Here is a 13,436-nt window from a genome sequence, read left to right on the forward strand (position 1 = left end):
GAAAGTGTGCTAATGATACCATATTTTCTGCCATGATGAAATATCTTACGACTGGAATTCTTCCTAAACCACTTTCCAATGATTTCCCTATCTTAAATCCAGAGGAACTCATCTAAAAATGTTCTAGAAGGCAGCGGGGACTGGCGGTCTGGGTCTATCTAAAAGAGGTGCAATGACTTCTCCCAGTTATTCACATCATCAGGAATCCAGACCATAGGCGTAGCTAGAACTTTATATTTGGGTGTGTACAAAGAAAAAAAAAGAGGTCTTGTACCTTTTTAATAGCATATTTTGCAAGACAATCGCTTGGCTCTTTAACTGCACTGATGTTTGTAAAGGAATATAAATTCACTAAATGACAGTGTTGAAAATTTCTGAATATATGTAGTAGAAAAAAATCAAATTGCATAGAAATTACACACACACAAAAAATGTTCATAAATGCAAACAAATACATCAAAATACACGTCATCTATAACAAGAGACGTCTGTCAAAAGGTACAATGTTCTTAAACTCATCAATAACTTTATTTACGTCAATAGACTAAGCTTTTTTCTGTTACACAAATAGCAAGAGCAGGGCTTCCAATCTATCCTGCTTCTGAGTTGCTCTTAATTTAGTTTTAACTTGGGTAAGCTTGGAGAAAGCCCTCTCTCACACGTGCAGCTTGTGACAGGTATAGAAGAAAGGCGCTGCAGTACAGAGTAGAATGCAGTAAATATCTTCTTTCTCCAATGACATAAAAAAATCGAAAAATCTATAGACACTCGTTTCATCAGCTATAATGCACACGTTTGTACCAAGTAATGACATTTTCAACTTCTTACAAACTGCCGCTTATTTTCTCTCTTATTGAAATATCTGTCTCTAATTCTCTTTTTGATAAAGCAGCCCTTTAGGGTGTGCCTAGGCACACCCGGCACACCCCGTAGCTACGCCTATGATCCAGACTCGTTTTTCGTACATGTCAATCAGAGGTGCAACCACGGATTTTTGTCTGGGGGGACAAGTACCAGGATAAACGTACCAATAATAATAATATTATTATAACAGTATTATTATTAGTAGTAGTAGTAGTATCAAATACGTTATTATCCTCGTAAATTACGCAAGAAAGGGGTAGAAGTGTTCGAACACGTTCAATTTCACATTAATAATGGAAAACAAGCACACAAACTATTCTTGAAAGACAGAAAATACTTGATAAATATATTCCGAATATAATTATTTTTTACATTAGGCCTAACATGTATAACTTTCATGCACGATAAATGTTTCACTCATATGCAAAATGCAGCGACGTAAAATAAGAAAATACATATGCAACATGCCAACACTAAATTGTGTACTTATTCAAAGTTTATTTAATACATATAAATATATTATTTGAATACATTACACAATCAATTTATGCAACTCGCAATAAACCAACATCAAAAATTACATAAATTTTCTCTCAAATGTGCACGCTCCCTTTCCTGGAAACAATTGTTCATGCATTTAAGATAAGATCAATTAAGATAAGTCTTATTTCTCTCTCTGGTAATTTACAATGCATTACAGAGAACAATCATATATTGCGAAGCGAGCAAGAACATTTTTAGATCCAATTTTTTTTTCAGACTGAAATCAATATTCATTTAATAAGGTGGAAATAATTTCACGGGGCGCCAATGCATTCTCTCTTTTCCAACTTTTTAATTTAGATCGTTCGGCGCCCAGGGCCTATTCCTGCCGCCCCCTAACTACGGCTCTGAACTTGATAAGATCGCTAAGAAAAGTTTACGAAAAGTATATTTATTTGCATAATATTTGAAATTGGGGGCGGTAATTGCCACACCTGCAGGTACCCTTGTCCGTCAGTGTTTGATCCCCCCTTTGTCCCCACTAGAACCCATTTCCATCCAAAGTTTGGGGGAAATGACCCCCCTGTGGTTGCACCATTGATGTCAACTGTATTGACAGTCTACTTTTTGACGCACCTTTCACTGACATGACAATGGAACTACGGCCGAGTTGTAGTTCATAAAAAAATTATAACAATACATCCTTCGCGAATTAGAAAATACGCAGATGATCTTTCTTTTTCCGTCAATCACGAGGGGAGCGACGTTATTGTCTCTCTTTCGTGACCTGTAGATAATTTAGTTTTCGCTGATCTGACAAAATCACTCGCAATGTAGAACCACTGCTGAACTGGTCATCACATTCACACAATATTACGCAAACACAATTAATTTAATAGAATGAGACTAAATGCAACCGAATTTTCATCATGCGCAAGCTATACTGACAAACTACAATGCTGCAATGTGAGGGACAGTAATGTTGCCAGTATTTTGTGTGATTTCCTTGTTTCAATATCGTATATTACCTTTTCTCACTAAAAACCATGTTCTTGCATACAATCTAACTTTAATGCCACAAACATTTCAACCAATATCATGAGGATCCTCGAGACTGTAAAAAAATACAAGTAACCAGCATCTTTACAAAAGAAGTTCTCAATTCAGTGATTTAAATTACAGTGAATAATGAATTGAATGTATTGTCGTATGACAAATTTACAGGGCAAAACTGATTACTATGTATTTAAAATATCCGTTCGAACTTCCAAGTACTAGATACAATTCAGAGCGTCAATATCAATATTTTAAAGTCCAAACCGCTGACATTTTTGGAAGTAACTTGTAGATCCATGGCGTATCTTTCCAGCAGCTTTGTCAATGTGCCCACGCAGCTGTCTCCAGTGATGAAAATGGAGACCTTATTTCCTAAATGGTGTCACTCTCCTTCACAAAGACGAGTGGATCCAATTCACATGCGGGATTCTGGAAGCGCCAGATCTCATCACGGCATCAGACTACTGTCGGATTAAAAATTATGTATACCCGAGTTTGGACTCGAATTAAAAATTAACCAGTAGACGTACAGAAAAATGAGGAAAGAAAAGAAAGGATAAAAAATTGAGGGATTTGCCCAAGAAGTGGAACCCCAAAAAAGTATTTTAATCCCCAAAACTGTGGAAAATTAGCAATATTTGAATTTTCTGTGTTTTGACACAGCTTTAAGGGGGGTTGTAATGAAACTTTTTTGCATCCGAGGCTTCTTTCATGGCGAGAACTTATGTCAGTGAGTGAGTGACGTGGAAGGCAAAATGATATTGGTTCATAATAAAACCGAATACATAATAATCAATAAATCCCAAATTGTACTTAATTTTAATCCTGTCCGACATAGTGTCACTATTTAGATTTGAACTCTCGGAACCAACATCCTGAAACGAAGATAAGGACGCTACTATTAGCAACAATATTTACTTCGAACTGCAATGTAGATTACTTGCACGACACTACACAAAACAATTAACGCAGAGACAAGTAGCATTAAGTTTTTATTGAGAAAGTGTTGGAACAAGTTGCGTCTGATTCATTTTCAGAGAGTCTTTTGTCTTGCATTTGCAGCTTGGAAGCGAGTTACGCTGCCCTGAAACTGCAATCAACTTGCATGCTTCACTTTATGTTGGTTACGTCATTTCGATACGCCACCAATCCCTTGGCTCTTGAGAGTGCTTCCAACTGCTGAGAGATTCGCTAGCCAGCCGCGCGGAACCAGTCATATACTTTTCCGAGATTAATAAGATTACACCCATTGTTGCCGAAATTAAATTGTTATCACTATGAAAACAATGTAGAATTCTCAAGAATTTTGTAAATATACCAAGGAAATACTATACGGATCGATGGTGAGGTTCAGTGATGTACTGGTTATCATAATGTGCCTCGAAGACAAGAGTGTCGGGATCGAATCCCAGGTATGATATGTATCATTCGTTGCAGTAGTTTTATTATCTATTTAATCAGTTCATTGTACATTGTCGCGATTAGATTGATTGATTTTGTGATTTGCCAACTTTATGCACAGTACGGCTAATCAAAACTGGACCTACAGTTTAAAGTGGGATCCGAACCAGTATGTGCCTCCACCGGGTACCGAACCTGGAACCCCTTGCTTACAAGACAACGACGCTACCACTGTGCCATCGGGGAGGCCCTGAGTTGCGATTAGAGAAAGAATGTCAAGAGGAAAACGACTGAGCAATAAAATTGTGGAATGAAACCTACAGGGACTATTCACCTCAATGAAGTGTGACGTCATAGTTTTAGCACGACAAATTCCGGTTTGTAGGTTCACATGTAGCTCAACGGAGCTAACATTGTGTGATATAGGAAAGAATCAAAAGGTTACTCTGAGATATGCTTAGAAATACTTCATGAGGGCATGCAAACTATGCAACACGAAAATCGCGTCTCCTCCAGATATCCGACTATGTACAGTGGGATCCATGTATTGCCGTGCAAATTGTCCATAACTATTTTCATTAATGTTTGTCTTACGTCCTGTGTGTTTTTAAGCGTTGCATTTTTATGTATGCTGTTTTTAAGCGTTGCATTTTTATGTATGCTGTTTTTAAGCGTTGCATTTTTAAGTATGCTGTTTTTAATCGTTGCATTTTTATGTATGCTGGTGTAGAAGTTGTCAACAGCTTGTTTTGAGTTTTCTTTTAATTCGTGAAGCTGTTATTGGGTCAAATAAACTGCAAGAACATGGTGATGGACAATTTGCACAGCAATACTCATAGATCCTACTGTACGTACAGTGCTTTTGGGGGAGAGAGGGGGAGGGGACGGTTCTGGTACTCTTCAAGTTGGTTGGTTATTGTTAGTGTTCATCAGAAGTTCATTACAACTATTCAAAATATTGTGGAATGTTCATAAACGTTCATCCATATAGTTACACAAGCACACAAACACTTTTCTTTGATTAAAATATTATTACTTTTATTCTCACCTATATAAAGGTACCATTTGGTACCGCCAGAGAAAAAGCACTGCATATTGCGAAAACATAACACACATCGTACGCATTGTTGCTAGACGATACGAAACAATAATCATTTGGATTTTCCGAGAAACTGCACGGCGAAAGAATGTCTGTGCAGATTTATATATCCCAAAAATACATAATCGTCACAACCCACGACAAACCCTAAAACAGCTAACTGAGGCCATCCTACAGGAGGGAGACCATATTCCTCAGGATACACTGGTCAACCTGATGAGAAACATCGCACGTGGTGTAGAAAGGTGCATAAGTGCTCGGGGATGGCCCATTGGCTCCTGAAGAGGAACGACTGCGTCAACGATGGCCATTGGGATTGCTTCCAGTCATAGGCTCGGCTGGACTTTGGCATGCAAATGGGCGAATTTTTTGAAATTTTCCTCTCCATTCGAGAAACTTCTTGGATATTTCAAAATATGAAACATTACATCAGCTTAGAATTCCTTCTAGTGCATTGACGTGAATTTTCATGTACTTTTCTTTCATTGTTGTTTAGATATTATCAATAGTTTAATAGACTTATATAATCACAAAACTATTGATAATATCTAGACAACAATGAAACAAAACTACATGAAAATTCACGTCAATGCTCTAGAAGGAATTCTAAGCTGATGTAATGTTTCATATTTTGAAATATCCAAGAAGTTTCTCGAATGGAGAGGAAAATTTGAAATAATTCGCCCATTTGCATGCCAACGGTCCAGCCGAGTTTTATACAGCAGTTTCTTACAATAGATAAATGACATACATACACAACATACATAATAAAAAAATAAATAAGTACGCAACATGATAATACATACTAAGTAGACACATTTACTTTGAGACAGAATAATTACAAATTAAAAAAAATACAATACAATAAATTAAACTAAAACACACGTTAATAATACGAGGGCAATTTCTTTTCAACCTCCGATAGGGCATGAAATCATAACCACAGTGAATATCAAAATGGGTTTATTGACAAAAGTTACGTACACGTATAATCTACTTTTCAACGTAATCACCAAGAAGATTCAGACATTTATCGTATCGATGCACCAGCTTTCCAATACCCTCTGCAAGAAAAGGTGCCGCCTGTCTGTTGAGCCAGGTCTGCACACTGTCCCGAAGCTCCGCATTGTTGTGGAAGTGCCGTCCTCCCAATAATTTCTTCATCGCCGGGAAAAGATGGGAAGTCACTCGGCGCCAGGTCTGGGATGTAGGGTGGATGATCAAACACTTCCCAGTGGAATCGTTGAAGAAGGTCTTGGGTTGACGCAGCAACATGCGGTCGGGCATTGTCAGGAAGCAAGACAATGCCTGAAGACTGCATTCCTCTCCTTCATACAGCTCATTCGACGGTGAATTTCCGCTGCATTGTGCCCCTCTGCCTGTAGAAATCTTATCACACTACGCACCTCGCACTTGGCGGGAGAGTCGATTGTAGCAGACATCTTTACGCGCCCGTCGCTCAGCTTCAACCGAAGCGTTGGCCTTGGCAGTGGTGGTGGTATTGGCAGGGGGAGGGGGGGACGTCAGTCACGCTGCGTGACGCCCCGCTTCCTAGCGCTTCACGGGTCACCTGGCGGCATCATCGGAGGTTGAAAAAAAAATAGCCCTCGTAAAATTACAAATGCTATTTTAATATAAGAAGGTCATTAGCGTCCAGCAGATTATGATCATATTGTGATATAAGAAAATTAAAATACCTATTATTTCTAAAATGGCAATTGACAGAAATTGCAGAACAGTTGACGACTAAAATTGGTAAACGTTGTAAGTGCCAAAAACGAAAGTGTTGGGAAATCGCTTCGTTCCGCACATCAATCCGTAAGAACGTGCACACTAGTGACCTCTTTACACGCCCTTTGAACTACATAGAGGCTACTACCAGCAACATTTCACGTTTACCACATTATAAATCATGGCACATTTTACAGTTTAACGTGGAAAATGGTGTTTGAATTAATGTGGCACTTACAGCGTTTACCAATTTTACTCTTCAGCTATTTCTGAGTGGGTAGTAACGAGTCTCTTAAGAAATTTTAGATGATGAGTTTTTCATTAATTAATTTGCAAATAAAGTTGTAATTGTTAGCATTCTTTCTATACAAGAGGCACGAAATAATAAGTTTATGTAACAAATTATAATATTCATAATAAAATCTAAAAAGTCTGAATTTAAAGTACAAAAATGAAATAAATATTTTCTATACATTTTTAATGAGTTGGTTTGGTCCGCTTTGCAACAGTGCTACTGTATACTCTTTCCTCCTTTTTCGTGTAAAATAATTTACCTTTGCTTTTAATAAAGGTTTTCCTTTTTGCCTCATTTCCTGGCAATTCCCATTTCCTTCAACACCTATTCCACATTCCCTTACGTAAATATCACATTATGCAACAATTTTTTGAGCGATGTGTAAGGTATTCTTCTTGAAGTGAATTAATAACTTTCATTTATCGATTTGGTTATAAGTCCTATACGTCCTTTAACGTTAGTCAATTTAATATGTAAGGAATTAATATATTCTAAAATATGGTAATTTAAATAAAAATAATAATCCAAAACTTGTATATCATGTGCTTGCAGGATTATTAAATACAGAGAAATATCAATCCAAAATATGAAACTGGTAATTGTTTGAAATTTACTGAAGCATGTATTCTTTTTAACATTAACGTCCACAGTCAGTTATCAATACTAGCGTATGATAGAGCCATGATTTTTATGTAATACACAAAGTACAAAATATGTACATAAATATGTACCTAAATATGTATCAAAAGGATATATAGCTAAATATGTAGTATCATAGGATATGTAATATGAATAATAATCGAGTATTCAAGCAATTTCAAGAAATCTGCTAGATATTTATTTTATATCAACATATTGAACGTAATTTGAAAGACATAAGTTGGTCAAAATTTGTATCAAATTTATAAACTCAAAAAAAGCACAGCAACGTGCTCATATTTAAGAGACCAATTTTGTCAACTATTAATTACTTTTCACATCGCAAATTATTGTAGAATATGTAAATATGTACGAGAGCTCTTCGAAACCTTAGAAACAAATTGTAAAAAAAGGTGTCTACATAAATAACAATCGAATGAAGATACATAGCTACTTTTGTAATTTCTTGTACAAGGGAACATATTGTGTAACTCGCTACGTATCGGAAAGTAGCTTTCTTGTCCACCGATGCCACGTCTCTAGGTGTTTTGCCTAAACGTAAAAGCGAAACTAAAATACGTAACCAGAAGAGGGAGGGGAGAGAATCTCCAGCATCTCTCGATAATAACAGTACCAGTATTTATTATTATTATTATTTTGTCTTCAGCCTGTCATTCGACTTGGCAGTCAATTGTAGGTGACCGTTAGCACTATGCATCTCATTGATTAGAAAATATGACATCACATGAGATACAAATTTTCTTCATCATGTTTCAGGGATCCAAAATATAGAAAAAAATATTAAGAAAGGAAAAAATGCCGAAATATGTTGCTTTTTGTAAAGTAAATTAGCAAATATGTAAAATATGTAATATCCTGGCAAATATGTAAAATATGTAATATCCTGGCAAATATGTAAAAATATGTAACATAAAAATGTCAGTTACATAATTCGTGGACATTTTCGTGTTCAAGGTATGTGTCTAGAAAGGAATAGAATATGTAATTACATACAAATCCTAGATCTAGTGATTACTTTTTGAAAAAGTTATTTTTGTCCTGAGGCAATTAAATTTTCGATTGTAAGGGTTGGATAGAGACAATAACTAGAAAGAACACATGACCCGAAATGAAATTATAAATACTTCACTATAGCTCTTGTCTATTCTTACGTCGGGCGCCCTAAATGCTGTCAAGGGAAGCTGGGAGCGAGGAATGCGCCGCAGACCAACCAGACATCAGCGGTGGCACCGAGAGTTACGGCGTGGCGGGAGGAAGTACTAATCGCACCTCGTTCTACAAGCTGCTGTGTTTCTTATCGATCTGAATTGGTAACTTCCCTGCCCCCCACTTCCCTTATCAGCGTGTAGGTCGCCCGCCCTAAGACTGGACAAGATAATTAACAATAATGTTTTTTCATTAATTGATTTTAATGTTGAGTTAATGGAGAGAGGACGTCGTTAGTGTTCAAGAACTTTACAATCAGAATAACCAACAGACAAAATTATAACTATTACAGAGAAGTGGAAAGGGGATATCCTGAAAGCTCCGCAACAAGTATAAATGGTCTGTATTCCTAGATTGCCCATATGCAAGGGGTACACAAAAATACTAAAAAGACCCGCCGTTACTTTCCAGCGTGGGGTCCTACAAAATTACAACTATTCTGTATTGAAAAAGGCACAATACCGTGTATAGTTTTATTTATAAAACTATTTTGTAACTATATACTAGTAAGTGACAGTATTCCATTTGCATACCTTAACTTAAAAATATCAATTGAAATTTTCAAAAGAATTTTTTGCAATAACGCGAGAATTATGCAAATTAACTTGTACAAATATATAATTTTTGCTTTTTGTATTTCATATAAATATGCCACCATCACTAAAAGCGCTTCTCGCGACATCTATTACTTTATTTGTAAATTGTAGATCCTATAATTTACATTGATAAAACAACATTAATAGAAACAATTTTTTTAACTGCAGATTGGGTACAAAGTGGTATACCGTATTTTGTTTATTAACTTCCTTGTGAACATAAATAATGGCCTTGTCAATGTGAAGGACTTTTCATTCCAGTGGAAGCATCACACTGTAATTGTTGGAAACAACCATTCCCAAAATTCAACCTTTCGATAATATATCTGATTAAAATCATGTGCAATGGCATGCGAACTTCTTTCCCTAGACGCCACCAGTTACTGATGCGTTAGAGCCGTTTCAATGTTTTTTTCTGACACCTCGAAAAGGAGCAAATTGGTACAAGAATTCATTCATAACTTTTTACTGGTTAAAAATACGTCGAAATAACTTTCACCACTTCAATTCTTGCGAAATCCTAGCCTGATTTGATATATCATATCACCCCCTTCCCATTTAAATTTTGAAGTTGAATTCAAGATGGATTTCAAGATGGCGGCTGTCATTTTCATATGCCCTATAATGTTTCCCTCACCCCAATTACACACCTATAGTGTTAGTTTTGCGGAACAATATGTCAATCAACTTTTATTCGGGTGTCTTCATACTTCTGGACCAACCTGTATATAATGCACGCTGATTATATCGAAGATGTCATCACTGGTACTCGAAATTGTTTCCTAATTACATATTTTTTACCTCTTGTATATAACGAAGCAAAAGTTGCAAATGTCTGCGGCGAATTCTTAGGAACCACATTATGTGAATTTCATGTTACGTAGGGTAAGCATACCAGTTATTGACACTTTAAGAGTAAGTACTTGGATAAAAATGAATTACACATATTGTATCAGTACATTTTTTGGGTTTTGGTATTTAATTAACTTTGACACCTGTTCTTAAGTGAAATCGATTGAGACATGTAAAAACAGAAAGCAGTTATTATTTTTTTTCAGTTATTGGCACTCCATATTTACAATGTGCGAAGCCTCTAACATTCACAGTTATTGTAGGTTACGTAGCAGCTAAGCCTATATTGTAGTTATAACACAATTCAAATAGGAATATGCCTAATGTATGAAATAACTCAGAAAAGTAAATGAGTGAAATGGTTTAAATACCAAAAGTCTGTACCAATAGTTGTCAGTCTGAATGTTGGCACTTGGCAATGGTGGCAGCTACTGGTTAACATAAAGCTATCAAAGTCAGAACACTCGCATCGTCATTGTTATGTTTTAAATAGCATCATTGTAGTGTTAATAACATGAGATGCCTATTTCTTCCAAATTGCGAGTTATTTGCCCCTTGTGCACATTAGCAATACCAATTATTGGCACCCCTGAAAGCGTTCAGCGATTAAAATTTGTTGGCAATGGGACGTCAGTGCACTTCCTTTAAAGTCTAGCTAACCGTTAAACAAGCACCATGTGCAATAATTTCATTACAACAATAAATAACAAGAGAAACATGAAAACATATTCCTTAACCTACCCGCTTAGAATTGAACAGAAATTTCGAAAAATCACAAAAGCCTTTTAGATAGGCTATACGCGATTTTTCCACAAGAAATAACAAACGAAATAGAAGCGGCTTGCAAATATCATCAACGGAATCCCACAGTATTTCTTTCGAGATTGTAAGTTTGCTTGCAATTGCTCCAGGATAGCAATATCGCAACTTCTGTGTAGGCAACCAACTTCGCCCTGCCGTGTAGCAGGAAGCATAACTTGCAGGATATGACACGAAAATGCCTCGCAACAGAATGCTATTTTATGTCCCCTTCCCACCCCACCCCTGGGGGTGCCAGAGGTGTCTTACCCCCACAGTATTTCTTTCCAGATTGCAAGTGATACGTGTCCCAAGTTTGGTTGAAATTGCCCCAGGCGTTCGAGAGTTATGCCGGAACAAACAAATATACAGACCCACACACATACATACATTTTTATATATATAGAAGATTTTCAATCTACATTTTTTTTTACATAAAATTTGGTACTTGAGCCATATTTCTGCTTTTTCGTTAAGTAAGGTGCTAAATTGCGGGACAAATATTCACACTTTGATTTCTCTAGACAGCAAGAAACCACAAATAGAAATAAAAATTCTCTGAAAATGTATTTAGTGGTTCACTGTGCATCACATCGACATGGTATGTTCTGAAACACAAGAACTTTTAATTTTTTAAAGAAATAATGTACCTATTTCTTGCCATAAAAGTCATTTTGTTCAATCAATGAGAATATTGTTCTACATTGTAGAAATTTGAATGTATCTCTCGCGTGAAAAAATATCTAGCCACGTTGTACTAAATATGTTGTCATTCACGTTATCACTTTTATCAGATTACGAATTTTCCAATGTAATTTAGTACATTACAATGTCATTATTTCAAGATAACTTTTTAAAATATAGTAATATTGAGAATTAATTTAGTATAAATACATTTTTTATTGCCAGGAAACAAAAAAACAGCACAGAAATGAGAAAGAATAAACATATTAGATATTTTAAAATACTTACATATTTTTACACATTTCAGTATATTTACATATTGTTTACACATTTCAGCGATTTTTCTACATTTTTGTATATTTTGCCTACATAAAAATCCGGGCTTTAGTCATTGCTAGTTTCCATTAACATGCCGTTGTGTTTTACATTAAAGGATAGCGCGTACGCAGTCCCCACTACCAAAAATCAGTTGTCCGATATAACAACATATGTGGTATTCGCGGGGGTCAGCTCCCCCCTCCCCCACGTGCTACGGCAGAGCCTCTCCCCGGGGGAGCCGCCTTAATGATAGCGGTAGCCCCAACGCCAGGTAAGTAAATATCGTACATCGTCGCTCAACTGTTAGATTCATAGTACATATCTTTCACTTCAAAGACTTTCAACTCTATGCTTAAACATCCCAAATTTTTATAAAATTTACAAGATATAAAACTTTCTACAAACATGATTTAATGATAATGAACTTTTCGCAACATTTTTTTTTACAAAAACTGCAGTTTTCGTAGTAAAAATGCACAATGTTATCGTTTAGATAATACAGAGCCACCTAGTTGCAAGATTTGAAACCTTTTGACATAGATGAGAAACTACGTAGTTTCTTCACCATAAAAAGCAACGGTAGGCCCATGGCCCTTCGGGCCGTAATTTGGGCAGCCCTTGTATACTGTATACGTCACAATCCCACATTTTCATTTGTACCAACATATCCGTTAGGTACAAACTGTAAAGAGCTGATTTCGTCATCATTAGTACCGAAACGGCCTAGATCTGGAATCAGACCCAGCTACTTTCTGGGGACCCTGCACCATAAATGGCCTCCTTCCTGGGTAAAGTCAGACAAATATAATTTACCTGATCGAAGAAACCAGATAATCCTGCATTACAGGTAAATTTTTCCCATAATGCATAAATTAGTCACATTACTAGAAATTTTCTACATAATTTATATTTTTCAAATTTCTAGCAGAATTGTTGATTTTAGCGAGAAAATGGTATGAACAACAATTGAAGATCTTAATTAGAGTATTCAAATTAAAAAGAAAGATAATTGAAATCTGTTGGTAAATAGCCTAGAAAAAAGCGACGTAAAAATATGAATTCCACCATTTGGAATCCAATATGGCGGCTAGATGCCAAAATGGAACAATGTTTTTAGACAACTTGGATGTACTCTCTCCAGTGGCTAACAATGATAAAATTAGAAGTGTCAGATTTGAGAAATAAGCTTTTGAAAATCGGTTCAAATATATGAACTAAATTTTGGTGGGTAGGGGTTAAGGATGGATAATAAGGTGGGTCGTTCTTATAGATGAGAAATTTTTATTTTACAAAATCAGCAACGTAATAGGTGGCAAAAGATGTGGCTAATGACAAGCGATAATTCTACAAAAAAGTTTTTGTATTTATGTTATATCTGTTTTATATTGTATTC

General features: G+C 36.0%; 1 non-coding gene across 1 annotated transcript; it reads right to left on the reverse strand.

Moving 5' to 3' along the window:
• Window positions 1-12,154: 12,154 nt before the first annotated feature.
• LOC145994517 (U1 spliceosomal RNA) lies at window positions 12,155-12,322 on the reverse strand. The gene has a single exon (XR_014442381.1). It is a non-coding gene; the product is annotated as a U1 spliceosomal RNA (small nuclear RNA).
• Between the last annotated feature and the right edge of the window lie 1,114 nt (window positions 12,323-13,436).

Source organism: Lepisma saccharinum, chromosome 10 (genome assembly GCF_977018435.1).
Source record: "Lepisma saccharinum chromosome 10, izLepSacc3.1, whole genome shotgun sequence".
Lineage (NCBI taxonomy): Eukaryota > Metazoa > Arthropoda > Insecta > Zygentoma > Lepismatidae > Lepisma > Lepisma saccharinum.